Raw genomic sequence first — 19,301 nt, 5'->3', positions numbered from 1 at the left:
TCGATCCCCAGCCACCACACATAAGCCCGAGCAAGGCTTTTCATTTTCACCCCTCCCAGATGGCCTTCGTGAAGCTCATTGAGCACTCTCTCCCTTAACTTGGGTGGAATTACCATTCGGGATCCACACATCAATGTCCCCTGACATACTGACAGCTGTTCTCTTCTGGATGAGAATGCTGGCAACAGTGAGTCGCCATGTGTTGGCCATCCCGACACCGTCAAATCATATACCCGAGACAGTGTCGGATCATTTCGGGTCTCCTTCTCTATATCCGCGTTAGTTACTGGCAAGCGTTCAATTATAGTTGAATAAAATATTTCGACAGCGTCCACTGCTGGTTCTTCCTCCGCAGTAGGCAGTGGCAGGCATGATAGCCCATCAGCGGTTCCATGCTGTTTCATGCCCTTATACTTTATTTCATATTGGCTCGCCCCGAGAAAAAGGGACCATCTTTGTAGCCGTTGCGCAGTCATCACTGGAATGCCCTTCTTTGGATTAAAGATGGAGAAAAGTGGTTGGTCGTCAGTCAGCAAGGTGAACTTCTGCCCGTGCAGATAGTGGTTGAACTTTTTCACTCCCCATACTAGGCTGAGGGCCTCCCTGTCAATCTGGGCGTAGTTGCGCTCGGCTGAGGTTAGTGACCGAGACGCAAAGGCTACTGGCCTCTCCAACCCGTCTGGGAATTTGTGCGACAGCACCGCTCCAATACCATAGGGTGATGCATCACACGCCAACCGAATTGGTAGTGCTGGGTTGAAATGAGCCAACACCTCTTTTGATGTGATCAATTCTTTGCACTTCTGGAAAGCTCGTTTACATTCGTCATTCCACTTCCATGGTACCCCCGTTTGCAGTAGGGTGTTCAATGGGTGTAATACTGTAGACAAATTTGGTAAGAACTTATGGTAGTAGTTCACCAGCCCGAGGAACGACCTCAGTTGTGACACATTTCCTGGTGCTGGAGCCTTGACTACCGCCTCAATCTTTTCAGGGAACTTATGTAACCCCTCTTCATCAATAACGTGGCCACAATACGAGATCTGCTTCTGGAAAAACTCGCATTTGTGGCGATTAGCTCGTAGACCATATTCCTTCAATCTAGTGAGCACCTGCTCCAGGTTGGCGAGGTGATCACTGTCATTTTCGCCCGTGACCAGGATGTCGTCCGAATAACACTGGGTCCCTGGAATCCCTTGCAGGACTTGATCCATTGCCCTTTTCCAAATAGCCAGAGCTGATGCTACCCCGAACACCAGCCGGTTGTATTGGTAGAGATCTTTGTGAGTGTTGATCGTGAGGTATTCTTTCGAGGCTTCTTCTACCTCCATTTGCAGGTACGCCTGGGCCAGATCAATCTTAGTGAAGCGTTTTCCTCCAGATAGCGAGGCGAAAATATCTTCAATCCGCGGAAGCGGATATTGTACCGTGTGAAGGATTGGGTTCACTGTCACCTTAATATCCCCACAGATGCGAACCTTCTTTGGTTCCCCAGGCGTATTACTCAACGACCTCTTCATTACATGAACGATGGGTGTAGCCCACTCGCTCCAGTCCACTTTGGACAGTACTCCTGAACGTTCCAAACCTCCAGCTCTGCTTCGACGGCTGGGCGGATCGCATAAGGCACCGGTCTGGCCTTAAAAAACTTTGGGCTTGCATTTTCCTCTATTTTGATCGTCGCTGTTATGCCTTTTAGTGTTCCGAGTCCCTCCTGGAACACTTCTTGTGCGTCAGTTAGCATTTTTGACAGTCGTCCAGGTGTGACGTCGTCATCCTTTTTGGCCTCTACCGTCAGTGCCTGTATAGAATGCCAATCTAACTGTATCTTCTGGATCCATTCACGTCCTAGTAGTGGTGGTCCTCCATCTGGCAATACATAAATGTCCATTTTTGGTGTTTCCTTGCCATTGTATGTCACGTTCACCCTTATTTTTCCTTTGGGGTAGACTTTTTGCCCCGTGTACGTCTTCAAGACAATCTCTGTATCTCTCAAGAGTATATGTGAAAATAGCCGCTTGTAGTCGCTTCGGTTTATGACTGTTAGGTCTGATCCTGTGTCCAATTCCATTTTCACTTGGACTCCATCTATCTTGAGCATGACCCAGATAGTTTGATGATCCTCCATTTTGATTACATTATGTAGTTTCAGGCAACCCAGCTCCTTGCTTCCGGAGTCTGTATCACTTTTCTGTTCGTCTGAACTACTCTCCGTGACCTTATGTACCTTTTTATACTTCTCCTGTGGAGATTTCTTGCTGCTGGTTTTCTTTCCCGACCTGCAGACTCTTGCTATGTGTCCTGCTTTTCCACACTTTCTGCACACTTGGTCCTTGAACCAACAATCCTTCTGGTCGTGTGTTGTTCTGCCGCAGCGATAACACTTCACTGCTCCATATGACATTTCATTGGTGCCATATTCTTGTGGTCTCCGTTGTATCTCTGCAGCGCCCCGTGTGGCTGCTTCGTGTGATTCTGCCATGCTGAAAGCCTTGTCCAGCGTAAGATCCTTTTCTGATAGAAGCCGTTTCTGGGTTCCTTCACTTTGAGGGCCACACACAAACTTGTCCCTTAACGTATCTGCTAGTCCCATTCCAAACTGGCAGTGTTTCGATAGCTTGCGCAGTTCCGTTAAATACTCAGCATTACTTTCGTCTTTATGCTGGTTCCTTTTGTGAAACTTAAATCTTTCTGCTATCAGCAGCGGTGTGGGGTTTAAGTGGTCCTGTAGGATTGCCACTATGCTTTCAAAATCCTTATCCACTGGCTTCTCTGGGGTTACTAGGTTTCGCAGTAAGCCATACGTTTTTGCACCCATGGAATTCAACAATACCAGTGCTTTCCTGGCATCTGGCACTTCATTCGCCTTGCAGTACACTTCAATGCGTTCCACATATGTCGCCCAATCTTCGACTTCATTGTCGAACGCTGTGACACTGCCACTCTTTGGCATCCCTGGGTGTGGTTAGACTGGCTAAAATGGCATCTCCCGCACTCTCCCTTCTTCTCCGCTGGCTCAAAATGGCGTCTCCCATGCTTCCCTTTCTTCCCGCGCTCGCCCTTCTTCTCCGCTGCGGCTTCAAAAATGGCGTCTTTCACGCTCTCCTTTCTTCTCCGCTGTGGCTCAAATGGCGTCTCCTGTGCTTCCTTTCTTCCCCCGCGGACGCTGCTCAGCCCTTGAGCACTGGCTGCGCTCTGCGCATTTTCCTGCACGCCTCTCTCGTTGCCGCCGCTCGGTCCTGAACCCCGGTTGTGCTTTACCCTCTCTCTCTTTTTGTTTTGATCGATGCCGCTCGGTCTTCAACCCCCGGCTGCGCCCTGTGCGCTTTACCCTCTCTTTTACCCCATCGACGCTGCTCGGCATTTTCTGTGCCATCGATCGGCTCCAGCCGCCGTTGTCCGGGAAGGGTATGTGCCGTACCTGTTGCCAGCCTGTTGCGCTGGATCGTCGTGACTGGAGAACCAAGCCCAGCTCTCAACAGCCTCCCCTGCGATGCTCACTCTCTGCTGGATGACTGGGCGGTTGCTCGTGGTCGACGCCTGTGCTTCTGGCCTCGACTTTCTTCCACTGTCCTCCAGGAGCGAATCCCTGGGAGGAAATGCAGAGTTGCAGGTAGGTTCGAATCTGCCTCATCGCCACTGTTAAATCCGTGAATTTTAAGGTATGGTGTTCTTCAATAAATAGATGGAGACTGCAGATGAACAATCAACAGGTGTTTACTGGATGAGGGTATTCTAAAAACTAACAGTACAGATCCCTACTCAGGGTTTATATACAGGTGTGGTCACTGCCGGTACTACAGTATACAGGAGCTGTAAAAGTAGTTCTCCTCTTAAAGGTACATACACTACACAGTCCTGTCAGAATTTTATAAGTTTCAATGAGATCCCCTCTCATTCTTCTAAACACCAGCGAGTATAAGCCCAATCGACCCAATCTCTCCTCATACGTCATTCCTGCCATCCCAGGTATCAGCCTGGTGAATCTTCACTGAACTCCTTCCATGGCAAGAACATCCTTCCTCAGATAAGGCAACCAAAACTGCACACAATACTCAAGATGTGGTCTCACCAAGGCCCTGTACAACTGCAGCAAGACATCCTTGTTCCTGTACTCAAACGCTCTCGCTACGAAGGCCAACATACCATTTGCCTTCTTAACCGCCTGCTGCACCTGCATGCTTACCTTCAGCGACTGGTGCACAAGGACACCCAGGTCTCGTTGCCCTTCCCCTTCTCCCAATCTATTGCCATTCAGATAATAATCTGCCATCCTGTTTTTGCCACCAAAGTGGATAACCTCGCATTTATCCACGTTATATTGCATCTGCCATGCTTCTGCCCAATCACCCAACCTGTCCAAATCACCCTGGAGCTTCTCTCGGCATCCTCCTCACAGCACACACGCCCACCCAGCTTTGTGTCATGTTTCATTGCATGGGCATGATATCTGAAAGGATTTCAATTTGGTTACAAGGTACATGCTATTGAAAGTCAGGGAAGTGTAGGTGAGAATCATTAATTGTAAGGTTTGTCTTGGAGATATTTGTGCTGTTGCCTATACTGAACAATGTGAAAAAGGTATTTGATGGCCTGGCCACTGCCCTAGACATTGGGACCATGCAGAGAGAGATGAGGAGAGATCTACAATCTTTTGATAACTTAAAAGCCCAGGAATGGCTTGTATCTGATGTCAAGTGTAGTATGATATTGGGTTACTGGTGTGTGTGCAAATGTGATATGTTGTGCATGAGCCAACTAGCATGTGGAAATGCATGGTGAAGATGCACGGAAGAACGGGTCTCGGACACGCTCAGTTATTTGATAACAGCACAACATGAAATGGTTAATGTGGCTCAGGGGAGTTAGACAACTTTTATCCAAGGCACTGATGCGAAACTGACTTTTTAGTGAAACAATGTAGAGTTAACCGCACTGGTACCTATCAGGGGGATTAAAATTAATAGTAAAGAGAGACATGGGGGCGATTTTCTGAGTCCCGCAGAGGTGGGTTTGGAGGCGGGAAAGGTGGGAAAATCGGAAAAAATGAGTTTGGGTTCGGAACCCGCCTCCAACCCGCCTCCGCGGGATTTTGCCGTGCCGGTTTTGCAGGGCGGGAAACGGTCCCGTCTCCAGCTGGCCAGAAAGGTTGTTTAGAGGCTGAAATGGTCCTTAAAGGCCTCTCTAATCTTATTTTGAGAGGCCCTCGTTACTCTTCGACCATTTCAGCGTGTTCCACGACCCTCCTAAACCACGCCAGCTAAACCTGGTGGGTTGACAAGTGGGTGGTCTCCTCACAGCTGCAGGTCCAACATTAATCGGAGATTTCATCAGGGATTAGTTGCAGGTGGCAGAACTTTGTTTTAAAAGGTCTTTGAGAACTTTTAGCAGGCCTTCTGAAGTCGGAGGTGCTACAGCTTGAATCTATCAACTGTGGGGCCTCCTTGGAAGACCCTCTCCCCGCTTGCAATGAGCACTTCCCCAACGGAGGCATCTGCAAGCAGCATGGGAACCATTCATTATCTTTCACCATGGGCCTCAGATTCGGATGAGGAGCATCCACGGCAGCAGCAGAACCAGGCAGCTCAGCAGCAACAGCAGCAGGAGCCCCAACCTCCTGCTCAGCCATCTGATGCTGCACAGGGCAGAAGGCACCAGCGCATCGAGGCACCTCGCCGCAGGAGATACCCCTGACAGAGGGTTTACTGACAGAGGATGAGCTACCTCAACATGAGTGAGCAGCAGTACCAAAGGAGGCTGAGACTTTTGCGAGAGGTTGTCCGAGAGATCTGCGGAGTGCTGCAGCAAGACCTGGTGCCCAAAGGAACGGGTGGACACCCCTTACCAGTGGCTGTCAAAGTCACCACCGCACTCAACTTCTTTACCTCAGGCTTCTTCCAGGGGTCATCAGCAGACATCAGTGGCATCTCCCAGTCGGCTGCCCACAGTTGCATCACGCAGGTTATCAATGCCCTTTTCGCTAAGGCCCACAATTACATCCAGTTCTCAAGGGATCAAGCAAGTATAACTGCGCGTTCGGGTGGCTTTGCAAATATGGCAGGTTTGCCAATGGTGCAGGGCGTCATAGACTGTACATATGTGGCTCTTAGGGCAGTCCATCACAATCCAGCTATCTTTGTCAACCAAAAGGGCTTCCACTCCCTCAATGTACAGCTGGTGTTTTTGCATGTTTGTGCCAAGTTCTGTTGTAGTTACCATGACTCTTTCATCCTGCGGCACTCTAGTGTTCCTCCACTCTTCAATCCGCCAAACCAACTTAATGGATGGCTTCTTGGTGAAGAAGTGGCTAATGACGCTGATCAGGAGGCCAGCTAATGAGGCTGAAGAGCGCTACAACGCCAGCCACACTTCGACCAGGTCCATCATCAAGCAAACCATTGGGTTGTTGAAGATGCGCTTCCGATGCCTTGACCGATCAAGTGGGGCCCTGCAGCATACACCATACAGGGTCTCCAGAATGATCATGGTCTGCTGTACACTGCACAACATCGCACAGCATCGTTGCTTGCAGCTTCCTGATGAGCAAGTGGCTCAGTTCCAGGCCTCCTCAGATGAGGAGGAGGAGGAGGCTGAGGATGAGGAGGCTGAGGAGGCTGAGGAGGAGGAGGAGGAGGAGCACAAGGAGGAGGAGGAGGAGCAGGAGGAGAGGAGGAGCAGAAGGAGGTCAGAGTGCCGGTCTATCGACCAGTAGCAGCGGCAGCACGCGAGCACATGGCTGCCCGTGATGCAAAGGATGAGCTTATCCTGGCCAGATTTGCATAGGTTGCCCAAGTTGGCACATGTCCTTGGCTCCATCTTAAGACATTATTGACAATGAACATGACTCTCTGACCTCCTTTCACTCTGGCCAAAAACCTGACAACGCAAGTGTCGCGGAGCCCGCAATGGGGAGCTGCCTAAGGAGGAAGAACAGATGCCATAACGCCAACATTTTGGCATCAACTCATTTTAATGCTTTCCAACAAGGATGGCATTTCATCAATAGACAGAAACATTCACCCAATCAGCACCGAGATCTGGAGGTTGTTGTTGTGTCCGTCAGTAGTAAGACACAGACTGTAGGAGAACGGTACAACAGGTGTATACTCAGCGTGGCTCACTCTGGAACTGAACTGTACAGATTACTACTCAGTGCTATATACAGGTGTGGTCACTGCCGGTATTTTATACAGTATACATGAGCTGTAAAAAGTAGTTCCCCCCTTAAAGGTACATACATTACAATTCCTCCCCTTTTAGATTAACAGTACCATAACACTTATTTAACAATTAAATACTAAACTAATTACAATTAACACTTTTAACATACAACGTTAGCTGAAAATAGTCCATTTATATATTCAGTCTTTGGGGAGGCTTCCTGATCCTTTCTGGATAGCGCCTTTCCCGAGTGTCTCGCTCTTGGTGCGGAGGCGATTCTGGCACCCTGTCGTCGGTTGGGTCATCAGCTTCCGATGCTACTGTTTCTGGGGTAGATGCGACCTGTACGTCGGGTTCCTCACCAGGTACGTATGGGTGAGGCATGGGGTTGACTTGTTCCTATGACTCTAGGATCTGGTCAGCATGGCGTCTCACGATGTTCTCCCCAACGTCCACTGTGTACATTAGTGGGTCCTGCCGTGTGCATATCGTTCCTGGCTGCCATTTTTCTGTTCGGTAGTCGCGGGCCAAGACTGGTTGCCCTACATTGAAGCTCCTTGTTGGCTTCTCATAGATGTGCTGGAATTGCTTACTCTCAACATCTCTTCATACGTTTGGTCTGAGCAAATCCAGGCGAGATCTTAACCTTCGGTTAAAGAACATCATGGCCGGGGCCTGGTTGGTGACTGCATGTGTCGCATTCCGGTAGGCCAACAGGAAATTGTTCACCTTATGCTGCAGCGGAATGTTGTCATTGTACATAGCCTTTATTGCCTTCTTAAAGGTTTGTACGAATCTCTCAGCCAATCCATTTGTGGCTGGATGATACGGGGCGGATGTGTAATGCCTTACCCCATTCTTCTTCATAAACCTCCGGAACTCTTCGGACACAAACTGTGGTCCGTTATCGGAGCAAATCTGTTCTGGCAAGCCGTTCCTGGCAAAAGTGGTCCGTAGGACTGTAATAGTTTTCTCCGTGTTGGTGGAGGACATTTTGATGACCTCAGGCCATTTCGAGTGCGCATCCACGGCTGTTAAAAACATTGAGTCCATGAATGGACCAGCAAAATCAATATGCACCCGTTGCCATGGAGATGAGGGCCACTCCCATGGGTGTAGAGAGGCATGTGGTGGTGCATTTTGGACTTTCTGGCATCCTGAGCAGCTCTTGGTCAGGTCCTCGATTTGTTTATCGATTCCCGGCCACCACACATAAGCCCTGGCAAGGCTTTTCATTTTTACCCCTCCAAGATGACCCTCATGAAGCTCATTGAGCACTCTATCCCTTAACTTGGGTGGAATTACCACTCGGGATCCACACATCAATGTCCCCCGGCACACTGACAGCTGTTCTCTTCTTATCGAGAATGCTGGCAACAGTGAGTCGCCATCTGCTGGCCATCCCTTCACCGTCAAATCATATACCCGAGACAGTGTCGGGTCATTTCGGGTCTCCTTTTCTATATGAGCGTTAGTTACCGGTAGGTATTCAACTATAGTCGAATGAAATATTTCGACAGGATCCACTGCTGGTGCTTCTTCCGCAGTAGGCAGTAGCAGGCGTGATAGCCCATCAGCATTTCCATGCTGTTTCGTGCCCTTATATTCAATCTCATAGTGGTGCGCCCCTAGAAAGAGTGACCATCTTTGTAGTCGTTGCGCAGTCATCACCGGAACGCCCTTCCTCGGATTAAAAATGGAGACAAGAGGCTGGTGGTCAGTCAGCAAGGTGAATTTCTGCCCGTGCAGATAGTGATTGAACTTTTTCACTCCCCACACTAGGCTGAGGGACTCCCTGCCAATCTGGGCATAGTTATGCTCAGCTGAGGTTAGTGATCGTGACGCAAAGGCTATTGGCTTCTCTGAGCTGTCCGAGAATTTGTGCGACAGCACCGCTCCAATGCCGTAGGGTGACGCATCACACGCCAACCGAATTGGTAGTGCTGGGTTGAAATGGGCCAATACTTCTTTCGATGTGATTAGTGTTTTGCTCTTCTGGAAAGCTTGTTTACATTCGTCACTCCACTTCCATGGCACTCCAGTTTGCAGTAGGGTGTTCAGTGGGTGTAGTATTGTAGACAAATTAGGCAAGATCTTATGGTAGTAGTTTACCAGCCCGAGGAACGACCTCAGTTGTGACACATTTTCCGGTGCTGGAGCCTTGACTACTGCCTCAATCTTTTCTGGGGACTTATGTAACCCCTCTTTATCGATAACGTGGCCATAATACGAGATCTGTTTTTTAAAAAACTCGCATTTGGGGCGGTTAGCTTGGAGCCCATATTCCTTCAATCTAGTGAGCACCTGCTCCAGGTTGGCGAGGTGATCACTGTCATTTTCGCCCGTGACCAGGATGTCGTCCAAATAACACTGGGTCCCTGGGATCCCTTGCAGGACTTGTTCCATTGCCCTTTGCCAAATAGCCGGAGCTGATGCTACCTCGAATACCAGCCGGTTGTATTGGTAGAGCCCTTTATGGGTGTTGATTGTGAGGTATTTTTTTGATGCTTCTTCTACCTCCATTTGCAGATACGCCTGGGCCAGATCAACCTAAGTGAAGCGTTTCCCTCCAGATAGCGAGGCAAAAATATATTCAATCCGCGGAAGTGGATATTGCACGGTGTGAAGGATTGGGTTCACTGTTACCTTAAAGTCCCCACAGATGCGAACCTTCCTTGGTTCCCCAGGCGTGCTGCTCAACGACTTTTTCATCACAGGGATGATGGGTGTAGCCCACTCGCTCCAGTCTACCTTGGACAGTACACCTGAACGTTTCAGACTCTCCAGCTCTGCTTCGACGGCTGGGCGGATCGCATAAGGTACCGGTCTGGCCTTAAAAAATTTTGGGCTCGCGCTTTCTTCAATTTTAATTGTTGCTGTCATGCCTTTTACTGTTCCGAGTCCTTGCTGGAACACTTCTTGCACGTCAGTTAGGATCTTTGACAGTCACCCAGGTGTGACGTCGTCATCCTTTTTGGCAGCCACAGTCAGTGCTTGTATGGAATGCCAATCCAGCTGTATTTTCCAGATCCATTCACGTCCCAGTAATGGTGGTCCTCCATCTTGCAATACATACAGGTCTAGTTTTGTTGTTTCCTTACCGTTATATATAACGGTCACCCTTATTTTTCCTTTGGGGTAGACTTTTTGCCCCGTGTACGTCTTCAAAATAATTTTTGTGTCTCTCAAGGGTATGTGTGAGAATAGCCGCTCGTAGTCCCGTCGGTTTATGACTGTTAGGGCTGATCCTGTGTCCAATTCCATTTTTACCTGGACTCCTGCTATCTTAAGAGTGACCCAAATGGTTCGGTGATCCTCCGTTTTGATCACATTATGTAGTTTCAGACAACTCAGCTCCCTGCTTTCAGAGTCGGTATCACTCTTTTGTTCATCTGCACTATTCTCCATCACCTTATGTACCTTCTTGTACTTTTCTTTTGGAGATTTCTTATTTCTGGTTTTCTTTCCCGACCTGCAGACTCGTGCTATGTGTCCTACTTTTCCACACTGTCTGCACACTTTGTCTTTGAACCAGCAATCATTGTGGTCGTGTGTTGTTCTGCTGCAGCGATAGCACTTCTCTGTTCTGTATGACATTTAGTTTGTGCCATATTCTTGCGGTCTCTGTTGTATCTCTGCAGCGCCCCGTGCTGCTGCTTCATATGATACCGCAATGCTGAAAGCCTTGTCCAGCGTAAGGTCCTTTTCAGATAAAAGCTGTTTCTGGGTTCCTTCACTTTGAAGCCCACACACAAACTTGTCCATTAAGGTATCTGCCAGTCCCGTTCCAAACTGGCAGTGTTTCGATAGTTTGCGCAGTTCTGTTAAATATTCAGCATTGCTTTCATCCTTATGCTGGTTCCGTTTGTGAAACTTGAATCTTTCTGCTATCAGCAGCGGTGTGGGGTTTAAATGTTCCTGTAGTATCGTCACTATGTCTCCAAAACTCTTTTCCACTGGCTTTGCTGGGGTTACTAGATTTCGTAATAAGCCATACGTCTTTGCACCCATTAAATTTAACAATACCAGCACTTTCTTGTCATCTGACACCTCATTTGCCTTGCAGTATACCTCTATTCGTTCGACATATGTAGTCCAATCTTCGACTTCATTGTCAAATGCGGTGATACTGCCACTCTTCAGCATTTTGGGTGTGGTTTAAAATGGCATCTCCCGCGCTTTCCTTCCTCTCCCGCTGCTGCCAAAGCCGCTCTCGGCGGTCCTCGTGGCAATGGCGGCGCCCTGTACGTTTCGCGCGCTTCTCCTGCGCTGCTGCCAATGCCGCTCTCGGCGGTCCTCGTGGCAATGGTGGCGCCTCGCGGGTTTCTGCGCGTCTCTCTCCCTCTCCTCGACGCTGCTTGGCCCCTGAACACCGGCTGCACCCTATGCGCTCTGCCCTCTCTCTCTCTCTCCCGTCGACGCTGCTCGGCCCTTTGCTGTGCCGCTCGGTCGGGCTCTAGCCCACCGCTGTCCGGGAAGGGTCTGCGCACTACCTGTTGCCAGCCCGTTTCGCTGGACCACCGTGAGTGGAAAGCCAAGCCTGGCTCTCAACAGCCTCCTCCGCAATTCTCGAGTCTCTGCTGGATGAGTGGGCGGTTGCCCGTGGTCGACGCCCGTGTCTCTGGCCTTGACCTCCAATCTACTGGTCTCCAGGAACGAATCCCTGGGAGGCGATGCAGAGTTGCAGGTAGGATCGAATTTGCCTCGTCGCCAATGTTGTGTCCGTCAGTAGTAAGACACAAGACTGCAGGAGAACGGTACAACAGGTGTTTACTCAACGTGGCTCACTCTGGAACTGAACTGTACAGATTACTACTCAGTGCTATATACAGGTGTGGTCACTGCCGGTACTACAGTATACATGAGCTGTAAAAAGTAGTTCCCCCCTTAAAGGTATATACATTACAGTTATATCCCTTGCTAGCTGTATCCACAGCCTTTGTTTCTTTGGGAGGTCTCTTTCTCCCAAATGAGGGGAAGAGCACCTCCCTGCTAGCTGTCACCCCCTCAACCAACATTTGCAGCGCCTCATCCGAGTACCTCGAGGAGGCCATTACCTTGGAATTGGACATAGTGGTTTCTCAGAATATGTTGCAGGTGGTGCAGCATCGGCAGAAATCCAGTGGAATGATCCAAGCAAGCAGCCCTAAAATCGGGCTGGAAAAGTGATGTCAGCAGAGGCGAGTTTCAGTCCCAAAACACTAATTGACCAAAAGCAGCCCACACCACTGAAATCAAGTAGCCAATCAGGGAAAATCGCAATTTTTTTGAAAACTATCAGTGGAGGCGGGTTTCAAACTCACCCAAACCGAAACCCACCTCCATCCCGCCTCCAGTGGGAAAATTGCCCCCATAGAATTTGGAGTTCTTAAGTCAACAATGAAATTGGAATATCTTTCTGCGCAGTCTGTGAGACCAGCCCATGATGAGTTGAAAGTTAAAACAGCTTTCTGCTGAGCATGGGTTGTAAATTGGTTAAGGGGATTTTAAGGCAAATGTATCTCCACAGATCAGAGGGCTGACCTGCATGCCTATCAGGTCGGGGATCAGGCCACTTGTGTTTATGGTAATAAAACAATTAGAAGAGTTGAATGCCTGGTTGTTTAGTGTATGTTTTTATTCTGTTGGCATTTGTATGTATCTTTGATGTACTATGATTTATTGGTAGTATGCATGAAATGTAGTAATCAAAAGCGAAAATTGGTATAGAAATGTAAGGGAACACTGTTTAGCAGCTCACACTGGAATCGTGGATTGTGTGATGATGTTTCAACAGCAGCTGGATCTCATACTGGAATGGTATAGTATGGAGAGACCTGAGCTCTCATACTGGTCTTGTGAAGTATGAAAAGACCTGTGCACTCATACTGGTTGTGGATAGTATGTGGTTTCAATAACGATCTGATCCTGCATTACTACAACTGAGTGTGTGTAATCTGGCGTTTAAAGTAACAAAATGAAAAAGAACAAGAAAGCAGTCCAACACTGTGCTCTTGTGTTTGGTGAATCTAACTGACTCTCTAAAGTATGCTGGATGCCAATTTCTGAGCTGGTGCTTACAAGGATAAGAGTGAGTGATGGTACATCTTTAAGAGGACTGTCTGCCTCATTCTCTGCTCCAGCCAGGCCTGTGACTTGTGCTTGACTTGCAAAGAAGAGAGAGGTAAAATAGTGGGCAGTTACTGGCAAGAATTAGCAGAAGCAAATGAGTGACAGGTCAATGCAGCACCAGGTTGTTGTGCAGAATGTGTGCGGAATGCAGAATGGGTGTGAGCACTTGAATTGATGGTGACCCTCCACTGTACGTTTACTCCCTTTTATTGTGTGCCAGTTTTTCCTGCAAGATGGATGGGAGTGTGCTAGTGTGTGACCCATTGAAGAGTTGTGAAGATGTGTGTGTCCCATCAGCCGCAAGTTGAACTTCCTTCCTCCTGTTGATCTCCTCCACAACAACCTCTATGACATTGCCTGGAAATCTGGGGGCTTTTGCAGTACTCATAGTAACTGTATTGTCCAAGTTCAAACACTCAAACATAGGCAATGTGCACCTCCTCTTTAAGACGTGTAGGCTGCTTTAAATGGCGTCAATCCCGCCTGAATTCCCTCGCTCCAATGGGTGAGCTGCTAATAGCCAGCATGAGTAGCGCTGCCAGTTCATCCACGATATGGAAATGAGACACGAACCCAGAAGCGGTTCATGCCTTTCGCTCATGCCATCGGGTGGGTGCCATGCAGTACGGGCTCATTTTGGGAGTCAGTTGAAAATCTCCCGATCTGTTTTATTTTTAAAAAGCCCTCAGTCTTCAAGATTAAATGCTTGTATTTTAATAGGATATTACAATTCTTAGTTTCAAATGGTCCTGCCCAGAATGAATGAGCATTCCACATGTGACTTGTTTAAATGACTTTGCACCTTCTAACGGTGCAGTGCCTTACCTGTTAATTATGATTGATGGTTCTTAAGCGTTGCATTATTGTCTTATTCACTTGGAACAGAGGGAGGTTAGCTTTTCCTACTGTGATGGATTCCACCTTAAACTGCAGATTCTGTTTCATTGCCACAAAATTAATTGGACAAATTCAGCCATGAAATGGTTATTGATGGTAGAGGAGATTTTTAACTGAAAGGAAATGAACTAATGAGAAAATGTAGGCGTTCTTTTGCATTAGCAAATACACTTCACATCCCAGTTATTTTTAGCCTGTATTCCTGGCCAAGTACCCATAGATCAGACAAGCCTGCTGGTAAACAGAAGTCTGTCTGAAACTGTGTTTGAGGTTGCTTTCAAATACGTAGCCATCCATGTATGCATCCATGTATGCATATTAATGACATTGGGGTGTGGAATACTAACTTATCATGAAAAGAGAAATATGGGGAAAAATTTGGTTCATTAGCGCCTCCCGTTTGCGCACTAAGAGGGCGCTAATGAGGCACAAAGCAACTAGTGCCCGGGCGCGGTGATGCTTGAGCCGCTCGCAAAATTGATAAACTCTACCGCCACGATCTCCTGCGCCCGCAGATCGTGACGTCAGTCGAGCGTGCAACTCCCCAGTGGTGTCCCGGACCGGATATTGAATGGCGCCCCCGTCCTTTCCACCTGCCGCTAGCAACGACAGGTAGAGGGGAACGTTTTGCGGTCGGGAAGGGGCTGGGAGAGCGCTATTTGAAGGCGGCCTCTTCCTACCTTTTTTTGTCGAAGACATTTTTGCACCACGCATTCTGAGAGAGAGAGACAGATTCTGAGAGAGAGAGAGAGGCTTCTGGAGAGATTCAATGCTGTGTGAAGGAGTTTTGGCTACTGAGCAGCACTTTGCAAGTTCTTTTTGATTTGACCTCCATTGCAGCGATTCAAAAGAGAGTATGGGGACTGCACTGATTCGGGGCGTCGTCCTGCACCTGCAGAATCGGAGGCATCAGAGACGCAGAGAGAGTGTGGCAAACATGGCCAGAAGGAAAAGGGCCAACAGGCCTCTGCACAGGAGACCTTACCCTCCCAGGGTATTCTGAGAACAATTCTCCTACATTCAGACGGCCCACAATGTTGTCACTGCAAGGGCCATCCATCAACGGCTGATAACAAGCCGCATCTGGGCCCCTACTCAGAAGATGGCTTCTGGCATGGAGAACAACATCATGGAAAGCAACCCACAACCCCTATAGCCGGCCAAAGCAACAATGATTCCAAAGGCCTAATATGTACATTTTGAATACAACAACTTTTTTATTTAACAAACTCTGTGTGTCTCATTTATTTCAGGACAAACTAATAGAAACAAACACAACAAATCATTAATTAACGTAACTGGTTCTCACAAGCTGGAGGTAAACGCCAAAATACTAAACAGAAGTTATCAGGCAAACCTTGACCTTTACTAAAAACATTCCCACAATTTATTTAGACCTCCTACTGGTGGCCCTTCGAGGGTGATCTCCAACCCTTGCGCACTTCCCCCCTTCCCACCCTACTGCTCCTCCGTAATGGGGTCCCAGTGGCTGCAACAAGGCTGGCGGAAGCCTGCTGAATGTCAGATGCTGAGACTGCAGATGCCCTTGAACGACGCCCTCGACCAGCTCTGGGCCTGGAGGCCCTGGCTGCAGACTGCACCAACTCTGCATGGGCAGCAGCAGTCTGGGCTGGCTGTGTTGCAGATGGTGGCAAGTGCAATGGGGAAGTTCCAATGGTGGGAGCAGGAATGCTGTCATCCTGAGAGAGGACGGCATGTTCCTGCTCGACCGACACTCTAGCACTCCCACGGGACAGCACCTCAGCATCTGGAGCAATCTGCTCGAGCACAGATTGCTGGCCTGCTGCGGCACTGAGAGCGCCCCGGAGCAATGTGGCCGACCCAGCGACGATGGCAGCAGTCAGTGCTTGCGTTACATCAATCTGAGACTGCATGAGAGCATTCCGAGATTGGATCACAGCAACCAGTGACTGAATTGCAGCACTAAGCCGTTGCGTTGCGTCGGCCTGTGCTGCAGCCGCACTCCTTGCCAGTCCATCAATGCTTTCGGGCACCCTTCCCATTGCACCCATGAGCTGAGTGTGCATGTTCACTGCCTGGGTGTTCACTATCTGAAAGCAGGGAGGTACAAGAGTGGCTTTAGTGTGAGGGCAGGGGGGCAGTAAGAAGCAAGGACTGGAGAGATTAGTAAGTTGGATTGAAAGTGTAAAAGGCTGGTGTTGTGAGGGACAAATGGAATGAGAGAGGAGAGAAAGCTGATGAACTTATCATTGGTGCCCCCAAGGGGGTCGACCTCTCCAATGGCCACAGGACCTATCACCTGGCTGGCAATGATCCTGTGGACACGCGCCTCTAAATCGCTGAGGGTGTACAACTCCACCGGCCCTCCATCCATCTGTTGCTGCTGGAGCCTATTATGAAATAGCTTGGCCTGCAAGAAAAAGGATGGTGTCTGAGTGAATGTGCAGCCATGTGCTTGCCTGATGTGTCTCCCATAGTCGAATAGCCCTTAATGTATGCAGCCATGTGTTTGCCTAATGTGCCTCCCATAGTTGAATAGCCCGTAATGTATGCAAGGTGTGGAATGTGCGTGTGTGTTTTATGAGATGGCCATAGGTCTTGGATGAGTGTTAGGCATTTGGGGTTTTTAAACCCTCTGGGCACAGAGTGAAGTTGAGATGGAGGGACGTAGAGGTATCGAAAAGCAGCCACTCGCCCTGACCACCCGAGTGAGGTCGTTGAGCTTCTTCCGACATTGTGTGGGTCCTGGGCACCATGCTCCTGGAGGAGGCGTGCTGAGCCACCTCCCTCCAGACTCTTCTATAATCGCGGGGCAATGGCCTCCTGCCACTCTGTGGGTAGAGAATTGATGTTCGGTGCTCCACTGCACCAACCAGAGCCACCAAGGCTCGGTCGCTGAAGCGCTGAGCTCGTTCCCTGGCTCGCTCCATTGTTCTTTGCAGCAGATTTGAAGTTGAGGTCTGTCCAGGCCAAGATTCAAGGCTGCAATGAGTAGGGTGTGGCTGGAGAGCAAGATTGACCCTCCCCTTTAAGAACTGGCCAGCACCAGTGTGTCTGTGTTCCATTGCTAACTGACATCACCTGAGCTTCGTCAACGCTCTGAGTTAACGCCTCGCTCCTCGGCGTTGGCACCTTAAGACAGGTGTGTAGCGCCTGATTTAGTGCTCCAATAACCTCCAGGGGCGATAGAAGCCAAGTTTGCAGTCGGAGGCAATAATTTGCGGCAGGTGCTAAACTTTGCACCTGGCCGATAATTGTGCCCCAAACTGGGCGATACCGAATTTCTTCCTCCAACCGTTTGTGCAGCATCATGGTTTGAAGCACCACTAAAAGTTAAGAACATTCACTTTGTACACTAGGGGTTTTTCTACTTGGAATGAAATATTTGTCACCATCAAAATAAAAATTGCATTCAGTGGCATAAGAAATGTAATATGTACAAAGAAATTATATAGTTTGGAGTCTGCAAAGTGAGTATTAAAAAAAATGTAAGAGTGGCTTGGTTACCAGTTTATTGAAATATGGCAAGGGCAGGAATAGCAAAAGACTCTTAAAACATAGGTACGATGCTAGAGGAAAATTGAGTCCTGATTTGAATGGTATGGGGCAAATTTTCTCCTTACTACACTGGGGCGTAAAGGAACATCAGGCTGGGGGATTGTACCATTGTAACACAGCTCACCCGATTTTCATCTGTGTGCTGCACCCAGCTGATCCTTTATGCCCAAGCACAAGTAGGAGCAAATCTGCCCCATATCTCTTCCAGGGTCAATTTATACAGTGTGTTTTTCACATTATTGGCTTAATTAGCACTTGTATCTAATTATTCGCCTGGTACGTTATCTCTTGGACCATGTACCAGATGACGATGTCTCAAGTTACTGTTTAAACTAAAGGATGTGCTGATCACTAAAAATGTTTTGTCATGACGAAAACCATATATTTGCAAGAAGTAATGATATAATTCAACTTTAACATGCTTTGGGTGGTGTCATACTTAATGGTGAAGCTGCTCAGGAATGCAAATTGGAATTCACAGAGAAAGAAGGTTACAGCACTGCAGGCACGAAAGCAGAAGTTGCAATGGTAATTTTAGACATGCAAATATAAACTGAGCTAGAAGCACGCACTTGTTCTCAGTTCATGTTGACAAAATCTATAGAACCTCCTAGCAACCATTGGGATTGATTTCATAAATTTTTTAAAATTCATTCTCGGAGAGTGGCGTTCGCAAGGCCAGCATTTATTGCCCATCCCAAGTTGCCCTTGAGAAGGTGGTGGTGTGTCTTCTCCTTGAACTGCTGCAGTCTGTGTGGTGAGGGTACTCCCTCAGTGCTGTTATGTGGGGAGTTCCAGGATTTTGACCCAGTGACGATGAAGGAACAGCGATATATGTCCAAGTCAGGATGGTGTGTGACTTGGAGGGAAACTTGGAGGTCATGCTGTTTCCATGCACCTGCTGCCCTTGTTCTTCTAGGTGATGGAGGTCATGGGTTTGGGTGGTGCTGAAGAAGCCTTGGTAAGATGCTGCAGTGCATCTTGCAGATAATACACGCAGCAATGGTTCATCGATGATTGAGGGAGGTGCCGATCAAGTGGATTCCTTTGTCCTGGATGGTGTTGAGCTTCTTGAGTGTTGGTGCAGCTGCATCCACCCAAGCAAGTGGAGAGTATTCCATCACCCTCCTGACTTGTGCCTTGTAGGTGGTAGAGAGACTTTGGAGAGTCAGACTTTGGGGAGTCAGATGATGAACCACTCAATGCAGAATATCCAGATGTCATTTATGTGGATAGTTCAGTTCAGTTTCTGGCCAATGGTGACCCCCTGGATATTGATAGCAGGGGATTTGCTGATAGTGATGCCATTCAAAGTGGAGGAGAAGCATCCGGGAAGGCGCCGAACACCTCGAGTCTCTTCGCCGGGAGCAAGCGGAAGCGCAGGCAGCGCAAGGAGCCCACGTCAGCCCAAGCACCCCACCCACCCGCCCCTTCAACCACCATCTGCCCCACCTGTGACAGAGACTGTAGGTCCTGCATTGGACTAATCAGTCACCTGCGAGCTCATTTTTAATGTGGAAGCAAGTCTTCCTCGGTTCCGAGGAACTGCCTAAGAAGAAGATAGTAATGCCATTGAATGTCAAGGAGAGGTA

Source organism: Somniosus microcephalus, chromosome 12 (assembly GCF_052327205.1).
Source record: "Somniosus microcephalus isolate GS21.2 chromosome 12, FLI_Smic_1.0, whole genome shotgun sequence".
NCBI classification, from domain to species: domain Eukaryota; kingdom Metazoa; phylum Chordata; class Chondrichthyes; order Squaliformes; family Somniosidae; genus Somniosus; species Somniosus microcephalus.
This window is presented reverse-complemented; position numbering follows the sequence as displayed.